Source organism: Astyanax mexicanus, chromosome 10 (genome assembly GCF_023375975.1).
Source record: "Astyanax mexicanus isolate ESR-SI-001 chromosome 10, AstMex3_surface, whole genome shotgun sequence".
Taxonomy (NCBI): domain Eukaryota; kingdom Metazoa; phylum Chordata; class Actinopteri; order Characiformes; family Acestrorhamphidae; genus Astyanax; species Astyanax mexicanus.
The window spans coordinates 29,669,352-29,686,197 of NC_064417.1; positions in this window are offsets into that span (position 1 = coordinate 29,669,352).

A 16,846-nucleotide genomic window follows, 5' to 3' on the forward strand; every position below is an offset into this window, starting at 1 on the left:
CACACCGAATTCCTCTCTGGCTTTATTGAGCACAATTGAATAGGGAGAGAGCTTTCCCCGAGACCAGCCGCTCTCAGGGCTCCCCTGCGGCAGCAACCAGCGGATTCACACTAACCGACACTGCTTATCTCACCTGCACTCACTCACACACACACACACACACACACCCTTAGATTCGGAACACTGCTGTGAGGATTTGATTGCATTCAGCCACATTAGATACATTCCTTACGTTGTCCAATATGCAAACCATGTCCTCAAATGTCACTCCCATTACTTTAACAAATCTTTATTACAGTTTTTTTTTTTTTCAAGTTGCTAACACACTAAAATGACATGCGTAGGTGCAAAAGTTTAATTTGAATAAAGCAATATGTAGTTGTGGTTGCAGTGCTGGATACATGAAGTATTTCACAGTTTGAGTACGTGTCACACCTTAGCTCATGTCTGTCTTGCGTTTCCCTTGTTTTTTTGTTATCCTGTCTCTGCCCTAGCCCCACCAGTCTCGTTTGTTCCCCACCCCCTCGTTACTTACCCAGGTGTTCCTTGTCTGTGTATAAATACCCAATGTATTCCTTTCTTCTCTGTTGTGCTTTTTGTTTGATCTTGTTATGTTCTGCACTGCTTTATTGTGTTGCTTTTATTTTGAGCCTTAGTCCTGCCATATTTGTACATTTCTGGTTTGGTTTGTTTAGTTTGTTTGTTTCTTTGTTTATTTTTTCTTCTTTGTTTGATAAAACTTGTTAGTCCTTTGTTTGTTTTGTAGTCTTTTTAGTGTTTTTTGTAATGACTACAAATAAAAAGACTGACTTGCATTTGCATCCTGCCTCGGAATCGTTACAGTGTGTGATTTTATGAATTGTGTACATTTATCAAGTATTTTGATAAGACCAGCCCAGTTTACAAAACTGTGTTTTAGCAAAAAAAAAAGGACTAAGTTATTATAAATAGTTTTCATTCTGACTTGTCTTCATTAAAAAAAAAATCCATTCAGATAGATTGAATATGACTGTGGTTGAATGGGATGTATAAACCTGTAAAATTCTGACACCCTATTGGTTTAAACACAATTCATCTCCACCTTCACACGTCACATTACACTCCAGAAAGAACAAATCAAACGCCTAGTTTGAAGATGATCCATCACAAATGCACAAGAGAACTTGAGCTCTTTAATATACAGTATTTTCATTGTACTAAAATGCATTAATTTCAATGGGCATATATGCAGCTGAAACATTTATTTTCAATGTTAACAATTTAATATAACATTATAGTCATTATGGCTTTAAAAAAAATGTGTTTTAGGGAGGGAAGAGAGGGGGTTGGTGTGCACTATGGGACCCTGTGATACAGCTTAATCTTTGGTTCTTAATAGCATTTTTCCTCTTACATTACTTTTACTTTTATACTTTAAGTCATTTTGAAACCAGTACTTTTACACTTTTACTTGAGTAAAACGCTGATAAAGTTGATTCTTTTACTCCTCCAGAAGCATTTTTAAATGCTAGTATCTATCATTTCTACCTCAGTAATGTGAATGTGAATACTTCTGATACACACCTTTGATGGTAACCATGTTTAGGAGCAGTGTCCACTTCTCTAAAGGCTTTGAGGAATCTGGTATGGACCATAACACAGAGAAGACAGATCAGTATTCCAGTTGCTTTTTGCTTCAGATCAAAGATGAACAGGACCATGCAGACTGTTATCAGCAACTAATCCAAAGACAAGGTTGTGTCAGTGAACTTCTGTGATGCTGAATTAAAGCAGAAATATATTTATACCGTATATTTGCATCTTAGATCAGCACATTCTTTCTTCAAGGTGATATATTTACCTCAGACATCAAAGTATGTTTTAACAAGACAATGCAAAACCATATGCTGCACACATTTGAAAGGCATGGATGTGGAAGAAGAGGACATGAGTACTGGCCTGATCATTGAAAACCTCAAAGTGAATATATAAAACTCTGCACCTTTTTCATCCTGTTCTAACTGAGCTGCATATACTCCCAAAATCTGCACCAATTCTCTCTCTAGCAGAATTTCAAACAAAGAGCCGCCTCATCACATTCTTAAACACACACACACACACACACAGAGAGAGAGGCCATATGACAGCAGCTGAGGTTAAAAGAGGTTTAATCGCTCGTCTTTCAGCTCCTGCTTTCTCTCTTTCTCTCTTTCTCTCTCTCTCCATCTCTCTTTCCTTTTCAATAGTTTTTTTTTTTCTCGGCCTGTTTGTGTTCCTTTACTCCTTTTGATCTTTCTTTCACTGTGTGTAGGTGTGTGTGTGTGTTTGTGTGAATATGTGTGTAAGAGAGAGAAAAAGAGAGTGTGTGTAAAACCTGTTTGTTGTGACTTCTCTTTGTCATTTTTTCCACCATTTTCATGTTTTTATTTCTATCAGACATTTCCTTGCTCTCAGGCTGTGTGTATGTGTGTGTGTGTGTGTGTGTGTGTGTGTGTGTGTGTGAGTTTGTGTGACAAGCTGCTGTCTTTACAGACGAAGTCTCTCTGATTCATATGTCAGTGTGTGCCGTGGCTTCCAGGGGGACAAACATGACAAGAGCACACACACACACACACACACACACACACATATTCTTTCTCTGAGCTTATTCTGCACAAGCAAGCAAGAAGACAAGAAAAAGGCAGACTGCATGTCAATTTTACTCTTTTTCTTTCTCTGTCTTCTCTCTGTCTGTCTCTTGTTTTCTTTTCTCGTTCTCCTTATGTCTCTCTGTCCCTACTCTCTCTCTCTTTTTCTATTTCCCAAATTTCCCCTTTTCTTCCTTTCCCCTTTTTCTTTTTTATTTTTTTTCTCTTATTGCACATTTTCACCTTTCTGTCCTCTTTTTTTTCTATTATTGTACACTTTCCCTTTAGTCTGCCCCCCCCCTTCCAAGTTTTTCCTCTCTCTTTCTTCTCTCACTCTCTCTCTCTCTGCAGAGTGTGTAGTGTGTGTAGTGTGTGTTTCTGGACGGTGGCCAGTCTGGACTCACTCAAACAGCTGCTTTCAATTATCTCCCATTACCATGATCCGGCTGCTCTGCCCTCCCTCCCTCCTTCTCTCTCTCTCTCTCTCTCTCTCTCTCTCTCTCCCTTTCTCTCTCTCCTCTCCCTCACCACACTCTACTGCTCTCTTTGCTTTTCTCTCTTTTCTTCACTTCAACAATGTTGAGCCCTCGCCTTCCAGCATACAGTTACATTATTAACTTTACTCTAATGGTAGAGAATAACAAAAGTAAACGTAATTCATCACATTAGCTACTGTAGTGTTTTGTGTGTATCTGTACTTTAACTGATATATTTCATTGTGGGTGACTGTCATGGTCTCTTCCTGTTTTTTCCTGCTCTCATGTTTGTTTATTTACCTTTCTCCTCCATGCCTGTGTTTTTTCCTCATGTGTTCCCCTGCTTGTGGTCCTGTGTGTTGCTTTGCATCTCCGCCAAAGTCCTGCATGTGTTTCTCCTCATGTAGCTCCGCCCCTTTGTTACCTGTTCCCAGGCGTTCCCTTTTTTCTGTCTCCTTTTTGTATTTTATAGCTTTTTTGTGTTTGTGTTCAGTTATCTATTCTTGTGCGTTTTATCATCAGTTCAGGTTGTGTGTTACTTTGTTTTCAGTTTTTTTTTGTACTACATGTCTCCTTGTTAAGAGAGGTGATTAAGCCTTTGTAGTTTCAGCACCGCGACTTTGGAACGGCCTACCACCGGACATTAGGTCTGCCCTCTATGAGTCAGTTTTCAAAATAAGGCTAAAAACCTGTTTCTATCATTGTGTCATTATTATGTATTTGGTGTGTTTATTTTTTTGTTTCTTGTTCTCTTGCTTTTTCTGATTGTAATTGTACAGCACTTTGGTTTTAGACCTTATTTTATTTGGTTTTTACATTTATTGCTTTCTTTTTGGTTTATTGTTTGTTTATTTTATGAATAAATAATCGCATTTGTGTCCGCCTCTGAAATATCTTAAGAGCATGTCTTGAATATACAGATGATATGTCTTGGTTAGCAATATTGGCAGATTGCATATCCGTGATTGAAAATGTCTGCAGGAACTGTGTGAGAAGATTGGAGCTATACAGGGATGGATTATCACAGGACTCCATTAGGAACCTCTACAACTCCATATTGCGTTACAGATCTGTTACAAATGCGTTACACATTTCTTCTATATGTGTAGCTCTATATGTGTAGCTCTATATGTGTAGTTCTATATGTGAAATATGACCCAGTGTTTCCTATCTCAATCTAAATGTTGAATATATACTGTATATATATATATATATATATATATATATATATACTTTTACTGAAGTGGAGGTCTAAAGATAGGAGTTATTATTATTATTATTATTATTATTATTATTATTATTATTATTGGAGAAATGTTTTATGTTGGATATTTCTAGGGGTCTACTTTAATTCAAGTTAATTGTTTGGGAACTTAATTCACCATCGGACTTTAGCCCTATCCGGATGGGATTAGTTTCTAAGGGGGTCCTGGGGTAATTTTTCTTTTATGGGGGTTCTTTTATGATTTTATTCCTGTCTGGAATGACCATGTATATGTTTTTTTTTATTATTGCAGGCAGAATTATCTACTGTTTTTTTTTTTTTGTTGAACTCCTTGGTTCTCCAGTAATTCTAGTCCCGACTGGATGCACATCTCTGAGTTTCTTTACCTCACGTTTAATAAAATAGCTTTTTGTCTACTGCCACACATCATAATTACACTTTGGGTGCATGTTTCGATGGAGATACACGTAAACACATGTGACATCGTGTTCAATTGGAGTCTGTATGCAAGAGCTTTATCACTTTAAATAGTGTGAAATTAGTGTAAAATTAGTGTGAAATATTTTAGGGGTAGGGATAGGGCTTTTGGCTTTCTACTGATTTGAATCACATTGAGCTGAGAGCTTTTCTTTCCTTGAAAATTAGACGTTTAAGGTTCTTCCTTTATCCTCCACTCAGTCCTCCTCCTCCTTCTCCTGTACATGCGGTCATTACCCTTAATGCTGATAAAATCCATTTATTTTTCAGTGGGACTGGAATACCCTGTCCCTCCTGCAGCACTGAAATATTAATACTCTCTGCTAGAAGATGTTCCAGTGACACAGCAGAGCAGTGATTTACTGGAGATGACCCAGAAACATGCCAAAACACCCCGGCCTGGAACGTGAATTCAAGAAAAGGTGACATCTCAATAATTCAGCACGCAGGAAGGTCAGCCATGTTTGCTCAACGGAGGAGACAAAATGCCTAATGTCTGGAGGAGAAACTCCACAGAGAGGAATCCACTGGCAGCTAAAGAGACGATGACCAGGTCAAGCTCATGTTTGGAGTGATGGAGCTCTGATGATCTCATAAGTGTAGAAAAACACCAGGAAGGATGGGGTTCCTTTACAGAAGAATGGAGAACCATCTAGAAGTAGCAAGTTCTTAAGTTCTTAAGAGTAGAGAAACCCCAGCAAGATTGGGGTTCCTTTAAAGTATAGAATTATGAAGGAACATCAGAATCTAGTGGAATCCCATAAGTGTAAAAAAAAACACCGGGAAGGATGGGGTTCCCTAACAGTATAGAATTATGGAAGAACATCAGAATCTAGTGGGAACCCATAAGTGTAGAGAAACAACATGGACAGACAACAGACAAATGGAGAAGTTCCTTACAAAAAGAACTAAGGAACGTCAAAGAAAAGTGGGTTCCCAGAAGAATGGAGGAGCATCAGTGTGACTGAAAACAGTAGAAAAATACAGCTGGCTCCTTCAAAAATAGACGGTTTTAAAAGAGAGTTTATCCTGCTTTTGTATGACTTTCTTCTGTCCAGAGAAGTCTTTCTACCAGATTTCGGAGTGTTGCTGTGAATATTTTATTGCATTCTGCATCAAAAGTGTTTTCTCCTCACCCCCAACTCCCCAGCTGATCCCAAAAGTATCGGATAGACCTCCATGGTAATATTATTTTATTGCTCTACATGGACTAAAAAAAACTGTGTTTCTGTGTGTTGTTTGAACATATTCGTCAGCAATGGGTGCAACTAGCTGTACATAGCTGAATGCATTCATTAAAAGGAGTGTCCAATAATATTTGAACATTGAATTGTGCATGCAACTTCTGCTTTGTTCTAAATGCTAAATTGCCATTAAATCCTTAAAAAAAATGAAGCTACTGGGTTCATTAAATTGCATCAGATTCTCAGCAGTGGCTATTAACGGCGTGAATGTCTGGTACATTTTCATTTAAGATATATATTTTTTTATTGCCGCCTCCATATTAAATTTGGCCTAATGATGCACCTCGGAATAGCCTACCAGTCTGAGTCTCAGAGGGCTGGGCTTTTACAGTGCAGTGACCGAAATGAAAGGACCCTCGCAATCCTCTGCAACCTCCACTGTGTGGGGGCTTCGCATTAGTCCGAGCTGAGGAACCGGGGGCCGAACTCCATACTGGAGTGGTTCTGATTCATCTCTTTATCTTCTTTTCTACCTCCCGCTCCCGCCGTCCTTTCATCCTCCACATTACATACAGGTCATTAAAACCAAACCATCAATTATTCACCTGCTCTACCTCTTAAACATGAAACAAAATGATATCAAACATCTCGTCGGCGAGGACGTTCCGCCGGATGGCTGAGGCCTTGTGAATATTTCAGCAGCCGCCGCCGCAGCTGCGCTCACTCGCTCGCTCGCTCTGAAACCTGTTCTTATGTCTACATTTCAGCTTCTGCTGCGAAGATCTAGGAAGGAGGCCTTTGCCAGGAAACAAAAACCCACGGAAAACTTTGTCGAAACTCCTACCGAAGTTTTTTTTTTTTCCCCCTCTTTTTCTTTTTTTCCTTTCTTTTGTTGTGTTGAGTGCATATGCAACACCACGCTACAGCGAGAGAGCGCCTACGATTTCGGGACGCCGGCGCAGAGCGAAGACTCCAGAGTGAGAGACTGACTTTCTCTTAAAAACACCTCGTTATTTCTGCTCACGTGGAGGAGCATCCATCAGCAGTCCAGCTCCAACTCCTCCACAGAGAATGGAGAATGAGCTGCGCAAAAAACACAACTCAGGGAGAGAGAGAGATAGAGAGAGAAAAAGAGTAGTGAGATGTGGGTAAGAAAGTGAGCAAAAAGAGAAATAGAAGGTGAAAGAATAGAATATAGAGAGGGTATGAAAATAGGAAGAGGAGAGAAATACTAAAGAGAGTAACAAAGTCAGAAGAGAGATACAGTATGAAAAGAAAGAAAGACACAGGGAAAGACAAGGTAAGAAAGAAAGTGAGCGGATGAGAGAGAAGAGAAATCGATGGACCATGGACTACAAAGAAATGGATTAAGAAAACAGAGAGACAAAAGAAAGAGTTAAAGAAACAAAAAGGGAGGATATCATAGATACAGAAAGAGATTGAGCAAAAGAGAGAAAGAATAAAGACAAAAAGAGACAGAAGATTAAGAACAAGACATAATGTGAGAAATACAGGGTGACAAATAGCATGATAAAGGAGAATACTGAGAGATGGGTAAGAAAGAGAGCAAGATGAGAAATAGAAGGTAAAAGAAAAGAAAGAGAATATGAAAATAAAAAGAAGAGAGAAATAATAGAGAGAGTAACAAAGTCAGAAAGACACAAGGTAAGAAAGAGAGTGTGCAGATGAATGGACTACAAAGAAATGGAGTTTAAAAAACTGAGAGACAAAAGAAAGAGATAAAGGGTGAAAAAAGAGGATTAGAACGATATGGAAAGAGGTTGAGCAAAAGCAATTGAAGGTAGAAAGAGACAGCAGAGGAAAAGAAAGACATATCAGCAAGTGTTGAAATAGGAAAGATGGACAGAAAACAGAGATGGAGAGAGAGAGAGAGAGAGAGAGTGTTAGTGAGGGAAACAGAGTAAATGAAGCAGCATGAAGAGAGAGAGAAAATGGGGAAGAGAGAATAGTGAAAGATGGGTAAGAAAAAGAACTAGAAAAGGAAAGAGAAGACAAATAGAATATGAATAGAGGAGTATGAAAACGGAGAGGAGAGAGAGAGAGTACCAAAATCACAAGATGGATAGAACAAAATATATAAAAAAAACAGTAAAAGCAAAAAGAGAGGGAATAGGAAAACACAGTAGAGAGAGAGAGAGGGAGGATGAATAAATATGGAAAGAGGTTGTGCTGAAGAAATAGAGTGAAAACAGAGAAGATGAAAAAATAAAAAGACAGAAGCTCAAGCTGAGAGAGAGAGCAGAAACAAAAGCACAGAAGGAAGAAAGAGAGAGAGAGTGAAAGAAAGCTATGGGAAGATGTTAAGCTGAAGAAAGAAAAGAACACAAAGAGAAATTGAATAAAATGGTGAGAGTAAGGTAAAAAGAAGAGAAAAAAAAGCAAAACAGAGGTATTTGTGAATGAGATCAAGAAGATCAAGAGAGAGAGCACAGAAGAGAGAAGAAAAATAGAGAGTGAAACATTAGGCTTGGAAAAGAAAGAAAGGGAGACACAAGAAAGAGTTTAAGGAAGAAAAAAGAAAGCATAAGAAAGATACTGAAAGATGTTAAGCAAAAAGACAGAATAAAGACAGAAAGAGAGAGAAGATGAAGAGAAAGACATACAGTAACAACATGAGAGTTTAGAGAAGGAGGATGGACAGAAAACACAGAGAGAAAGAGAGAGAGAGAGAGAGAGAGAGAGAGAGAGAGAAAAAACCTAAATGGATTTTCCATGTTTTTCTTTCATGTTAAAAAAGAGAGGCGAGGAGAAGTCCGTCCAAAAAACTGGAGGCAAATTTGAGCTGACTTTGCATAAACAGCTTGTTCTGCTCTTTCACTGTGTGAAACTATGAACACACACACACACACACAAACCACACACACCACACACACATATACTCACACAAATACTCACACATATATACTTGCACAAAAAACCCTTTAGAGACAGTATGGAACACACACTGCAATATTTCAATGTTTACTTTGTCTTTCATTTGATTGCAGACAGTCTGAACGCAATGTATATCATCACTGTCCAATGAAAAACCAGTATTTCAATTTTGATTTTTAATGTAAAAAGAGTTTGTTTCTGGTCATTCTGGTTCATCAACAAATATTAGCACAGTGTATCAATCAATCTACCTTTATTTAGGGTGACCCTCATTTACAATGTTGCCGAGCATGTACAATATCAAAGGGATTTAAAACATTTAATAATAAATTTGAAATAATAAGGAATAAAATAGTAAAAAATAATATAAAAAATAAACATTTAATATATAAAAATAAAATATATATGTAAAACAGACAATTCTAAAATACCATAAAAACAAGTTGACACATAAAAAGTAAAAAAATATATGAAATATAAAGTAAGTACAAAGATAATAGTAAAAGTAAAGTAAAATGTTCAAAATGATAACAAATGATACAATAAAAAGTTTGTGTGTTTAAATTGTGTAGTAAACTAAAAATCCATAAAAATGGAGATACTTGTTTTTCATTGGACAGAGATGATATCAAGTTTTGTTTTATTGAGGAACCTTAGGCAGGGTGGTGTTCCCTTACAAAAGGAAGGAGGAACATCAGGAACTAGTGTGTTTCCATAAGTACAGAGAAACAACAGGCATGTTGGGGTTTCTTTAAGGAATGGAGGAACCTCATGGACAAGGGATTACTTTGGCAAACCTTTATTATAATGTTTACTGTGTAAAAAAAAATACCTTTATAATACACAAATCTATAATTTGGAGGTCAATGCATTGTTCAACAAGACTTTGCAAAAACTGCATGCTGCACATATTACAAAGGCAAGGCTGTGGAAGTAGAGAATATATATACTGTCCTGACAGGTCCCCTCTTTTTCATTTTCTCTCTTTCTCTGTCTCTTTCTGCTCATGTTTTCTTTCTCATTCTTTTATTTTCTCTAAACTTTCTCCATTATTCACTTTCTTTACTGTCTCTATAAAACCCCTCCTCTCTCTCTTTCTCTCTCTCTCTCTCTTTCTCTTTCTCTCATTAAAAGAATGTGAGAGAAGCTGTAACTCAATGATGAAAGTAGCACAAATGGAAGCTGTTCCAATGAAACAAAGTCTCCTTTGTTATTTTGCAGGAAAATGCTTTTCTCTTCATAAACTCGTGTTCTTCACTGTGAACACTCTGCCAGGAACAGCACTAATGTGTTCTCTCTCATTTTAAGCAGCGGAAAAAAAACTCTTGTGGTGGATCTCGGAGTGAGTAATGATGAGAAGCATCATTATAACTCTAGATCCATAAACGCATAGATAGACTGAATTACTGCTTACTGGTTTGGGTTTAATAATTGGTGTGGATGGTCAAGAGCAAACCAAGAACCACCATTGCCCAGAGGCATGGCATGAGTAGGAATCTACAAGAACCTCTAAAACACCAGGGGAACATTACATTACATACAGCCTATAACATAGAGGTAAAGTAATTTAGCCCAATATATAATCTACAAGTTTTCCCTGAAAGTAGGTAGGGGGAAATCACAATGATGGTAAGTGTCAAAAACGAGGGGTTTTACACAAACAGGTTGTGACAGAATCCAATAGAAATAAGTGCTCAATGGCAACAGACAAAACTTGATAATTATAAGTTGGTTTAATTCAAATATCTCTGTTTGGATGTTTGAAATATAAAGAACGATAATGAAAAAATGAAAAAGAAAATGCTTCTCTGGCTAGCTTTTGTTTATATTCCTCCCCGTCTTTGTCACGTTCAGCGCCCGTTCTTGAGCTGCCTATCTCCTTATAAGGCCGTTTTTTTCCCAGCCGTGTCTCAATTCACTAGCTGGGGCAGCGGTAGTGTATCGGCCCGCGACCCTGATGACATGGTTTGATCCCTCATGAGGAGCGGTGAGTTAATTTTTATTTTTTTTCTTTCTTCTTAGTTTTACCAGCTTTGAGATCAACTGTTCTATAGTTGGGTTCAACAACCCTCTGGGCTGGAGAGCTACTAGTCTGTAGTACTCCATCCCAATACACTTCATTTTTCAAAACAGAATTTTTTTTTGTGTACCGCAAAAAGTAGGTGATTGCATTCATTATAAAGGCTGTCCACAAACATTTGGCCATATATTGTACTTTATATATTTAGCACAGTTGAGAACAGTTGGATTATTAAACTCTCTCAGTTTGAGAACCCCTGTTTTACGCATTAAATCACATTACCATTACATTATGCTTTATGAGCGAAGGCTGTGTTCGCTGAATGTGCATTTTCACGTATGATTTCATTTTAAATGTATTTATTTATTTATTGAAGAACTCCTCTCCTCCAGCAGTGTTTTTAAAAGCCAGTGTTATTAGTTCAGCAGATGTATCCCTCTGAATTGTGGGAAATAGATAAAACACATGCTGTAGACTCTCTGTTCCACTACTATGGGTCATTTCACCCCCTCACATAACTCTAAAACCAGAATCACTCTTACTCTCTATACTTCACTTATTCCAGACTTATACAAGTAAGCATCCATAGCTGCATGTTTAGCGTGCGTTTAGAACAAGAGAGTAAAAGGATACGTTTACGTAGGAAATCTGTACAAAAGAGGGTGAACAGAGGTTCTAGTACCATGTTTGGTGCCTCTAGCCTGGATACAAGATGAGATATGGTTGGGCTTGGAGATGTACAGGTTCTGTATAAAATCCTGCAGCACATTTTTCTGTAGATGTTACAGCTGGATCTGTAGATCATGCTCTACATTTACTAAAGCTAGCATCCTACTGCTCCCATAAATGCTTGATTAGAAATACAGTTCTGGATCTCTGATTTTGCTATTTATAGGTATACGTTTGAGTAAAATGAACAATGATGTTTTATTCTATAAACTACGGACATTTTTCCCAAATTCCAAATAAAAATATTGTCATTTAGAGCATTTATTTGCAGAAACTTAGAAATGGCTGAAATACCAATAAAAGATGCAGAGCTTTTAGACCTCAAATAATGCAAAGAAAACAAGTTCATATTCATGAAGTTTTAAGAGTTCAGAAATCAATATTGGGTGAATTTTTAATCACAGTTTTCGTACATCTTTCTATGTTCTCCTCCACCAGTCTTACACACTGCTTTTGAATGCCTCTATGCCACTCCTGGTGCAAATATTTAAGAAGGCTAGCTTGGTTTGATGGCTTGTGATCATCCATCTTCCTCTTGATTACATTCCTCAGGTTTTCAATTTTGGGCAGAAAACAAAAACCTGATAATGGGTGGAAAACAAAAACCCGAAAATGGGTGGAAAACAAAAACCCGAAAATGGGTGGGAAACAAAAACCTGTAAATGGAGTGGAAAACAAAAACTCGTCAACGGACAGAAAACAAAAACCTGTAAATGGGGTGGAAAACAAAAACCTGAAAATGGGTGGAAAACAAAAAAACGAAAATGGGTGGGAAACAAAAACCTGTAAATGGAGTGGAAAACAAAAACTCGTCAACGGACAGAAAACAAAACAAAAAAAAAAACAGGCTGAAAACAAAAAAAAAACAAAAATGGGTGGAAAACCAAAAAACGAAAATGGGTGGAAAACAAAAACCCGAAAATGGGTGAAAAACAAAAACCCGAAAACGGACGGAAAACAAAAAAAAAAAAAAAAAATGGGTGGAAAACAAAAAGCCGAAAATGGGTGGAAAACAAAAAGCCGAAAATGGGTGGACAACAAAAACCCCAAAACGGATGGAAAACAAACAACTCGAAAATGGGTGGAAAACAAAAAAACAAAAATGGGTGGAAAACAAAAACCAGAAAATGGGTGAAAAACAAAAACCCGAAAACAGACAGAAAACAAAAAAACAAAATGGGTGGAAAACAAAAACCTGAAAACGGACAGAAAAACAAAAAAACAAAAATGGGTGGAAAACAAAAATCCGAAAATGGGTGGAAAACAAAAACCTGAAAACGGACAGAAAACAAAAAAACGAAAATGGGTGGAAAACAAAATCCCGAAAATGGGTGGAAAACAAAAACCCGAAAATGTTGGAAAACAAAAACCCCAAAACAGGTGGAAAACAAACAACTCGAAAATGGGCGGAAAACAAAAACCCGAAAATGGGTGGAAAACAAACAAAAAAAAAATGGGTGGAAAACAAAAACCCGAAAATGGGTGGAAAACAAAAACCCGAAAATGGTTGGGAAAAAAAATAAATAAAAAAAACGGGTGGAAAACAAACAACTCGAAAATGGGCGGAAAACAAAAACCCGAAAATGGGTGGAAAACTAAAAAACGAAAACGGGCGGAAAACCAAAATCCGAAAACTGTCGGAAACAAAAACCTGAAAATGGGCGGAAAACCAAAATCATCACATCACAAGTTTGTTGGGCAGTGTATCACTTCAACAGCAAAGGCAGGGCTGAAGTGCTCATCACGAGACCTCTCTACTGAAACCTAATCATCATACATTACAAAACAAAACCTGGACTGGTGGATAAAGACAATGTGGTTCTAGTCTGTAAAAGTCCAGGTACAAAGAAGATGTGGGTTAACTGAGTGAATGGAATGGATAGAACAGGTTTGAGAGAGTCATAGATGGATAGAGAGAGAGAGAGAGAGAGAGAGAGAGAGAGAGAGAGGGAGAAAGAGAAAGAGAGTTTCTCTTCTTGGTTTTCTGTGTTGGTTGGATGAGAAGCAGACGTGTAAGAGGCCCCTTATGAATAGCCCTATAAATATGTGTATACCCATATGTCTGTTCATATGTGTGTGTGCATATGTGTATGTGTGAGTGTGTGTGTGTGTGTGTGAGTCTGTATTTTCCGCAGTCGATTTATAGCATGCTCTACACCACAGCACACACACACACACCACACACAAGACACAGTTGAAGCTGGCTGCATGCCCATACTGAAACACACACGGGACAAACACACACACATAATCACACCTATACATTAAATCAGACGTGGGATGCTATCATAATAAATAATTATGATGTGCATCGTTATGAATGATAATAACAGCAGTGCTGGATTATTCCCAAACATTACAGTCTCCAGGAAGATGACCCTACAGCACTTTTCAATCCTTCAAATAACCAACATGTATTTTCGGGAACACTTTCTATGATCGTCACACCTTAATAGGCTATATCAACATAATCATAACACACTATAATACATGCATAAGATATTATAACATGGCTATAAATATATCTAAAAATATACTATACGTTATTGACGTGTTTTTTATACATTAAATGAATGATCATACATCTGTCACTATTATATGTTCGAATGATGAACATTTGTCACTTTACTTATACAGTATACAACGACACATTATAATGCATTATAAAGTAATATAAGCTATAATATAGTCATGAGCGATTAAAAGTAACTGTATCATGATTTGTTGAGATTCTTGGTATTGACATAAAGCATCTTATAAAAACATCCGATGATGTATTATGATCACATATTATATTATGATTTTTCATAATGCATATTAAACACAGCTACTGTATAATGTGTTATAAGTATGTTTATGGAGTCTAATAGACCTGACATTCATATAAAGCCTTACCGTATTTTCTTTTCTCAAATAAACTTGAATGATCATAAAGTTATTTAAATGTGTGATGAGATATCTTTATCAAATCCATGAGCTCCTTTATAACAAGCAACTATCAAAAACATATTTATAGATTAGCAGGTCAACTTGTAGGTAGGACTCATTGCATGGCAACAAACATCTGACACCACAGCAACCAACTGGGATACCATAGCATGCCGTAGGGTGAAGCCTTCCCCAATACATGCAAAAGAAACACTCTCTTTTGCAACTGTTGCTGATGTAGCATCACTAGGTTGCCATAGCACTCTGAGGAAAGTACCGAATCCCCAGCTCTGATACATCAGCTAACGGATGCCTGTGACAGCCAGCATCACAAAATAAGTGATATGGGGAGCGAGGGGCATCTACCCACCCAGAACCCACCCAAAAGGGCATAAAAAATCGTGCTCTCTCTGACTCCGTCTGCTAATGGCATACAGCATGTTTAGGGACTCGAACTGGATACCCTGTAGATCATCCCAAATATTTTAACCAATGTTTTAATTAATTATTATTTACAATTCTTAAGCATTCAAATTTAATAACGTTTAATAATGTACTAACTGGTGCCAGGATTTTGTGATTTCTCTCTCTCTATCTCTTTCTAATCGTAAGATATTTTTTTGTTTTGTAGAAACTCGAGTGTGATGGAGCTCTATGGGGAAAAAGCCAAAAATTTAAAAAGTTTGGCAAAACAAACAAATAAATGAATAAATCTTTATTCTGTGCTTATTTACATAAACTTTCTCAGAGAAGTGATTGTGTGTGTTTGTGCATGTGTGTGTGTGTGTGTGTGTACGTGTGTGTGAACTGTAGATGACTCCCCCTCTGAAATATATCAGCTTCAGCAGCAGCACTGCATAATAATATCCACCAACCAGAGTCACCCAACCAAAACCTCAGCTAGTACACTGCAACAGGATGTAGTGTGTGTGTGTGTGTGTGCGTGCATTCCTTAAACTTGTTTACCGAGTAATTATCCTGAACTTTAAAACACTTTAGAGTGAGTCAGGCAGCAGAAACACAACACTACCAGGATTCTTGCTCTCGTTAAACAATAGAAGAAGAAAAAGAAGCAGTGCTGTGCTGCATTAGGTACGAGATTACGCTGGTGATTACTGTATCTACTGTAGCTGTAGATTAACTCTTATTCATAGAGAACAGAAATAAAAGGCATCTGAGGGGAATCTGCTGCACTCATTTTGCTGTGGGACGCATTTGTACTCGAAGGGAGACATATTCTGGCAAGGAGAATTTGGCACAACACCCTAAAAGAAAACTTGTTGAACTGAGAACAGTTGGTTCTTCAAACCAATCAGTCACTAAACTGAAGTGTAAAACCAAAACTAACTGGATTAAATGTACAGAATTCAATATAACAAACACATAAAGCTTGGTCAGAACTACAGATTGATTTATGTGGGTTTTACATTTAATGGGTGATGATAGCCTGCTTCAGTTTCCTATAATTGGTCTAAAAATCTTCAAGAACCTTCAAACCAAATTCTGGTCTTTTGGTCCAGTTGCTTCCACACTGGCTATTTTGATTTAGACCAACAAAATAGCAGATAAACTTGTATTTTTACCCTTGATTTCAGAGGAAACTCTAAAGTATGAGCAGGAGTCCATGTACTTAAAGTACATTATATAAGACAGGGTTGAACACTTAGTCTGTACCTCGCTCTCCACATCTACCACATCTGTCCAGATAGCTTTTGGAGTGGCTCTGTCCCACAGGGGGGTATTTTTAGCTGGCATGTTATAATGGGCACCAATAGTAAAAGCAAAAAAAATACACACTTCCTGACCACTGCCATGGTACAGACTGTTCTAGAAGCTGTACACACACACACACACACACAAACTACATACTCATCCCCTACACATGCCATTTAAAACACCACTGTCTTAATTTAGCGATGAAACAAGCAAAAACATCCCAGCGGCCTCCACCCACAACACGAAGAAACACACACAACTGCTTCAGTTTAGCTCATAGAGATCTGCATGCAGGCCTAGGCTGTAAATCTGTAGGTGTGATAGAAGAATTAAAAATGTAAAAATAAAGATAATTATACAAGATGAATGTAAATTCAAGGTTGTGAGTGCACATAAAGTAGAGTTGCTAACGTGATGCTAACGTTAAGTTGGCTAACTTTTTTTGTTTGCCTACACTAAACAAATGAAGACAGTTACATGCAGTACTCAGAACAGTGTTATTCTGCACACTGCATAAGACATTGGCAGTAGATAAAACTTAGTATTGATAAAGTAAAACTTGAACATAGCACTATTTGTCTTCACCATGC